Here is a 7,214-nt window from a genome sequence, read left to right on the forward strand (position 1 = left end):
CCACCTGCCCAGGTTCTCCTGGTCTGAAGAGGAAGTTTATATTCACTTGCTGTGACTCAGTTATGGAGCCTGACTCATTTTCATGCTGTTGCTCATAGAAAGGGAGAGCCAAATGGCAACCAGTCTGTGCCTGTAGACACCTGTAATTCTCCAGCTTTCTGCTGTTAATCTCTGGATGAGTTTCTGTTTATCGGCACTAACACAGTTACCCTGCTGCAGTTTTTAATACATCTCTCTGCATAGGAAGACTGATTAGAAAATAAAGTTTTCTACCCCTAAAGCAAAGGGGAAGTGTGCTGAGTCTCCATGGCTGCTTGCAGAGCTCCCAAAATGGGACTGTTTCAAGCGGATGCTTCACAGGCATAGGAACGGCCTGGAACCAGATGGAGCAACACCCGGGGAAAGCTGGGAACGGCTGAAGAGTTACTGCAACTCCTGAGATCTAGGAGGGAGTTGCTGGTGGTCTTAAAGGTGTTCATTGCTCAGTGCTAGGAGATCCTGCTTCCACCGATGATGGCTTGTTGGTGACCAGAAATCTGCCCCACCACCTCTCTGGGCTTCCATCCCACTGTAATACAAGGACTAGAGCTGCTTGGGGCTCTGCAGGCTGCCAGTCCTCAGAGGAAGGGATGGTGTGTTATTTGTGTAAGCCTTTGTTGCACTGCCAGCTCAGGAGTCTCTTGAGAGCTGGCTGTTGCTCACTGGTGCATATTTTGTCTGCTCCTCAGGGTGCAGGGAAACACCGAGTCCTGGTTCCTTCTTTTGCAGCACATTGAGTGGGTTATTCTGTGTTAGAGACCGCATGAGCATGAGTCAGATTTGAAAACCTCACCCAGGATCTGCACAGGGAGGCTTTAGCTGCGAGGTGCAAACCAGTGCCTGGCACTATAGCTGGGCCAAACCCAGTCTTTCCCACTGCAGCCTTAGTCCATGTGAAAACTACAGTGCAGCCCTTCCAGCACTGCACAGAAGAGCACAGTGCAAGGTTCCAGGTGGGTGGGCTGGCCAGCGGAGAAGGAGGTATCCACACCTGGAGCTGTGTTAGAATTAAGGCAGTTTCCTCTGGGTTATGGGAAGCTGAGGTTCAAGTCACTGCTCTTAAGTCTTCCAGAGGGAAACTTGCCCTCAAACCTGTCTCTCCCCAGCAGCCTGCTGCTGGGCGAGAGGCCACCCTAGGGTTCTGCTCTGTCATCATTCTCCTTGATCCAGTCTAAAGATCAGAGATCTAAAGATCAGAATTGCTCCATGGACTCAAATGAAGAACTGGGGGTTTGGTTATTTTATGGTGAAGAAATACTTAATTGGAAAAAAATCCTACGTGGCCTTGGCATGCTTTCAGCTGGCATCCTGCCTGCCCCTCTGAAAACACTGCTCATTTTCAGTGCAAGCTCACCATGTGAGGCTGGTTCCTCTGGTTGCAATCCCTCACTTGTTAGGTTTCCTTTTACCTTGAGCAGATGGTAGGAGCTGGCCTCTTGTTACACGGCACTGAAGTGACCCTCTGGGGCTGCCTGCACGTCCTGCTGCCCTTCACAGAACACGGCTCAGAGAGGCCAGCGCTCCTGTAGGATTTAAGGAGCAGTCACTGCTCCTGGCTGTCTGCTGTTAATACTCGCCACCGCCTCCAGCTCTGGCAGCCGTGTCTGCAGAAAGCTCTGCGGGCAGTGGAAGCAAGCTGGTTTCATCATGACAATGGAGTTATCCTTTTAAGGCAAAATTCCCTCTGGGAGCCAACCCTCAATTACCTCCTGCTCCAGTGCCTTCTTGCTGGGGATGGCTCCTAACACAGCGAGTTACAGCCACAGCAACTCCAGCGAGGGCCGAGTTGCTCTGCAAAAGAAATATGCATTAAACTGTCGGTTTCTCTTGTTTGTAAATGTAGAAATTGGGGCCAACCCCCAAACGACCAGCTCCCCTCATCAGTGCATTTGTGCATATCCAGTCTATGGACATTGCATCTTCAAACCCAGTTGCTGTTCCCATGGTATTAATGGTGTTGTATGCCCATCCTGTGTTCTTCCCTACAGAAGGTTGTTGCAATATTCGGGAGCTTTGGGTAGAACACGACTGGTGATAATCAGCTGATGCAAGTGCTTGCTAAACGCCAGGGAACTGGGGTAGGCAGTGCCTGCATTTCAATTTGCTGTTATTCACTGTGGTGAATGGGAGGGGTCCTCCAAGGGTCCTGATTCAGAAGCCAAAAAATTCCTTCTGTTCTTCTGACATGGCTCATAGTCCACAGGGGTGATGTCTAACCAGAACAGAGATGCTGCAGAGGTTGCCCTCTGCCTCTGTCACAGTGAGCAGAGCTGTAGGGAACAGCCTGTGCTCTTTCTGTTCTATAGAATGGTGCCTTTGGCTGCAAGCCCCTGAATTTACATCTTGTGTGTTTAGTGCTGAAAATACTCTTCATTCTAAACGAGCTGCTTACCAGAACATGACACTTTTGAATCCAAACTTGTCACAGGAATGAGACCAGACTCCTTAAAGAAGTTCTAGGGACTGCTTTTGATAACTGAGAGTTTACTGTGATTGTCAGAGAAAATGTCATTTTCTCTTGGGGCAATGACAGACTCATTTAAAACCCAGCTCTGTACCTGTGCAGCTACTGTTGTGTGAGCCAAAACAAATGGACCACAAACTGGATCATCTGAGAACGAAACAAAGCTCCTTGGAGGAGCAGAGGAGCCAGGCTGAACCCCTGCGCCCTGTTTTGAAACACACAGGAATCCTACTCTGTCTGCCTAGGTGAGACCGAAAGAGGTTTGAATTCCCCCAAGGGTTTGATTTCTCTTCCTTTAGCAAGAGCAAGGGAAAAAAAAGAGTAATTCCCACTTCTGTAAGCAGAGAGGAAGCAATCACATGAGCTCCATCAGAATATGTAATTTCATGCTTTAAAAACTCTTTGGGTAACTAAAAATGTTGTAAACGAACTGAAGTGCTGAAATCGTGTTTTCACATTGCGGAGCAAAACTGTCCCCTTTTGAGATGTCAAACTTCTCAAAGCTTTTTATGTACGTTTGTTTAAACCAGGACACTTCCCTGCCTCTGGAGCCTCTGTTATCAGTGTGGAGTTGCTGGTTAGCCCTGAAAACATTGTGCCCGGAATTTCTCAGCAGCAATTCCCAAAGGTCCTGATTCCACGCTTGGAGGTGGGTGGGTTTGAACCGCCTGGATTGAGTGTGGTGGCTAAGCTGAGAGCCATCCTGTCATTCGAATACATAACTATTGTATGAACTGATGACCTTTCAGATGTTCATTAGTTCTTGGCAGTCAAAACCAAGTGGAATTCATTTGCCTGGCTTGGGAAACTCAACCCGTGCTGTTGAAAACACAGCATTGCTCCAGAGAAAGGGCTGGTCACCAGCTCTGTTGTTGGACAGGACAATCATCCACATGCTGGGAGCTGTCACCAGAGAGCGTCGGTTCAAATCTCTATCTCCTGTGATCTCCCGTATGACATCTGGCCATGGTTTTTAATTTGAGCTTCATTTCCCCTTCACCACGGTCGTACAATGCGTGAAGAACTGGGCAGAGCTTTGCTGTCATGGTGATGTGCTCCAAACAAACCCTGAGCCTTCTGCCAGTATTGACTTCTTGTTGCGAATGAAATAGCAGAGGAACTTGCTGTTTTGTTAGCACAGGTCCTCGCCCAGTTACTCATGCTGGCTTGCATCTCTGTTGGGCTTTTGGAGATACTCTAGCATACTATTGATTTCAGTGATAAATATCCCAGTAACTAGCTTTCAAATATCCCACTTTCTGGATATGACTCTGCTGTGTAGTTCTGAGGGGAAGCAGAGTTTGGATCTGTTTGTGTTGCATATGTGTCACATCCTTGCCCATGCATGGGAGCTAGTACTTAGCATTGCTTCCCGATGTCTTGCCTTCTTCCTGCTTCTGACCCCTTCTTCTCCACTAAACCCCTTTATATTCTCTGCTGCAGCTGGCTTTGCTTTCCCCTCAGAGCATCTCCAAAATACTTCAGGTTCTTACTTTTTACTTTAAACGAACAATGTGGTAGATTTAATCTGTAGGATTTGCACAATATGTCTCACCCATTTATGGGCTAGGAATAACAGTTCTTTCACTGCCATATCACCCAAAGAAAGCAGGATTTGGACTTCCATTCCCATCCCTGCTAGCAGACAAGTCATCAAAGGGCAGATTCTCAGTATTGGCTGGTTTTTTTTCTGCTTTACTGTTTTTAGGAGCTCTTCCCTCAGTCACTGATGATCAGGTCATCTTATGTTTGCTGCTAAATGTCACTACTGCACCAACTGAATGTATCTGCTGCAGGAGGATAGGTTTGGAGCCCAGCTCTTCAATGCTCTGTCTATGCCTTCATTATGCAGGGTGAGAAGCTCCACTGTCTTTCCTGGCTGTGCTACAAGGCAGAATTCATCCATAGCCACAAAACACTTTCAGGTCTTCATACTGAAAGATGCTATAAAGAAGAACCAATAGTGGTTTTAGTCAAAAACCTGAGGTTGTTCTAAGCCCAGCTTGGGTTTCCAGCATTTTCATTCCATTGATTCATTTATTTTGAGCAAATACTTTTAAAATTCGTTTCCTGACTTTGAAAAATGCCCACATTCTGCAGCATAAACTCATCCCCCACGGGGATGTGGAAACCGGCTTGTGAATCCGACGGGGGCGATGAGGAAGGAGGTTTTCTTGGCAGCAGCACAACTAAAACTTATGGACAGCTTCTATCAACACAGAGCCAAGCTTTCCAGGAGTCAGTTGTTCTGGCAGAGGAGGGGCATGGGATGGGAAAGTGGGGAGAGATGAGAAGTGAAATCTGGAGCAGAAAGCTGGGGAGAGCAGGTCAGGCTGAGGAGGTGTGAGCAGGGTCTGCAGGGGATTTCTAGGGTACTGTGTTTGTCATCTCCTAGCTCCACAGTTAGAGGAAAAACAGGGTTACAGACCTAAAGACCCTGTGGGCTTTATTATTACATTTATATTATTTATTTGCAGGCTGAGGGAGCTGGGCTGGTTCAGCCTGGAGAACAGCAGGATCCCCGGAGACCTTAGAGCACCTCCAGTGCCTAAAGGGGCTACAAGAAATCTGGAGAGGGGCTTGGAGCAAGCTGCTCTAGTGGAAGGTGTCCCTGCCTGTGGCAGGGGGTTGGAACTGGATGAGCTTTAAGGCCCCTTCCAACACAAACCAGTCTGGGGTTCTATAATTAGCCCCTGAGTCTTGTTGCTGAGGCTTCTGCCAGTGCCCTGTGGAAGTGATATAGTCAAGAAGGATCTCACACAACAGTTTCATCTACCTCTCTATATGAAGGAAAATACACCCACCTTCCCCGTGTATCTACTATTAAGAAATCCCAGTGCTGGAGGTCCCTCTGTAGATCCCGTTCTAGAATACATCCCCCTGGGCCTGGAAGACTTTCCTAAATAGAAGTTTTTAATCCTTTTTTGCTGCAAATCAAGCCAACTTTGGTTTTTCCCTTTCCCCAGTCCATGTGTTAAACTGCTGACAGCCACCCCTCCTGTAACAACTTCTCAAAAATAGCATTTTGCAATATTTAAGTTTTCTTCTTTTTTTTTCCCTGTAGGTGTGAATACATGTGCTTTATATCTCATCTTTAGTAAAGCTGCACTAAGGTAGGATTCCTTTGCTCTTTCCTCATCTGTTTTATTCTACAACCTCTGAACTGCCAAGCTGGGCTGGCTCAGGCAGAGGGGACTAACACTGCACAGCAGATGCAAGAGCTAAAGCCTCCTGCTGCTCTCTGAAGTGAAACTGGTGGGACTGGGCCTGTGACACCCAGGAGGGGATGGAAAACACGTGGCTGAAAGTACCTCACATTGATCTCAGACAGCAGGATTGCTGCTGAGAATGAAATTGTTAATGCCTTGTAGCATCACATTGGCGGTTGTCACAGGAATATTGTGGGTTGCTTAGCTGTGAGGTAAGGTGCTAGAAGGACATGGTGATGGAGTTTCCTGGAATAAATTAAGCACTGGCTTTCTGAAGTATGTGAACTTGCACAGCATAACAAAACAGGGATCTCCATCCCCTAAACACAGTGGGTATCTTCTGTCCCTGCAAGTTTGCTAACTCTTCAGCTGGAAAGAGGAAATCTTGGAGAGCTTCACTGATGGTGACTCATATTTAAGATAAACCACACATTTTTTAATAGCAAGAACACTTAGTCATCAGAGTAGAGCAGCCAATGCTGTTGTAAATCTTCTGGCACCCTGGGACAGGAAGAGCTCTTTCTGCTCTTTTTCAGTTGCAGACTGAGTTCTGTGGGATCACTGGATGGAACCTAGGCTCTGCATTTTCTATTTCAGATTACATATAATACAATCCAGTAACCCATGACTAGCCATTGAACTGAAAGCAGTCAGGCAAATAGGAAATCCTATGTACGTTTTCTTTTGCCTTTCTTTCAATCATGTTGCACATAGTGTAGACACTTCCTTACCAACATCAGTCTCAGGCCAGGATGTGATGTGTGATTTGCTTTCTTACTGTGAGTGGAAGAAAGTGCCTTTCTCTAGAGCATATTTTTAGAAGTTAAACCTGTGTCTTGGAGCTTGCTTTGAGGAACAGCCTGCTTCCCAGCAAGGGAATAGAGGGTTTGCTAAGCACATTTTTTTACCCAGCTGAAGCCAGGCTTGTGCAATAGGATGGCATGTATACTTGTGCTCTTTCCCCTGCTTCCTTGTAACTTTTGAACCTACTGACCAGTTTCTACCCAGTTTTCACAGAAGGGAAGCAGTCATGATGGTACCAGCTTATCTTCCCGTAGCTTACTGGCATCTGGCCAGAGGAACGAGGCTCTCGTGCTGCTGACCACCAAGGGGATGACTGCAGAGTGAGCTGTCATGAAGGTGTTAAAGGCAGCCCAGACAGCACTGCTGGCAGTGGCACTTGGTGAGGATGCTTCCCACTGCTTTCCAAGAGGAGCAGGAGCAGATCCTGGCCTTGGTTGTACTTTCTGGCCAGGGCAGCCAAGCTGGCAGGCAGGGATGACTCAGGAGCTGCACTGTGTGCAGCAGCAGCAGCTCCAGCTCTGTGTCTGCTGCAGCCCCCAGCACTTCTCCTTTCTCCAGGCTTGTGGTTAGCACAGCATCTAGGTCATCACAGCCTGTCCACAGCCTGTGCAATGTGCCCTACTCCAGAGCAAAGCTTCAATGTGCTGCTCCATGTAGCTCTTCTTTACTCCTGTTTAGGATAAATGGCTCTTAAACAG

Source organism: Pezoporus wallicus, unplaced genomic scaffold (assembly GCF_028554395.1).
Source record: "Pezoporus wallicus isolate ANWC-B61680 ecotype Strahan unplaced genomic scaffold, APGP_CSIRO_Pwel_v1 contig_8548, whole genome shotgun sequence".
Taxonomy (NCBI): domain Eukaryota; kingdom Metazoa; phylum Chordata; class Aves; order Psittaciformes; family Psittacidae; genus Pezoporus; species Pezoporus wallicus.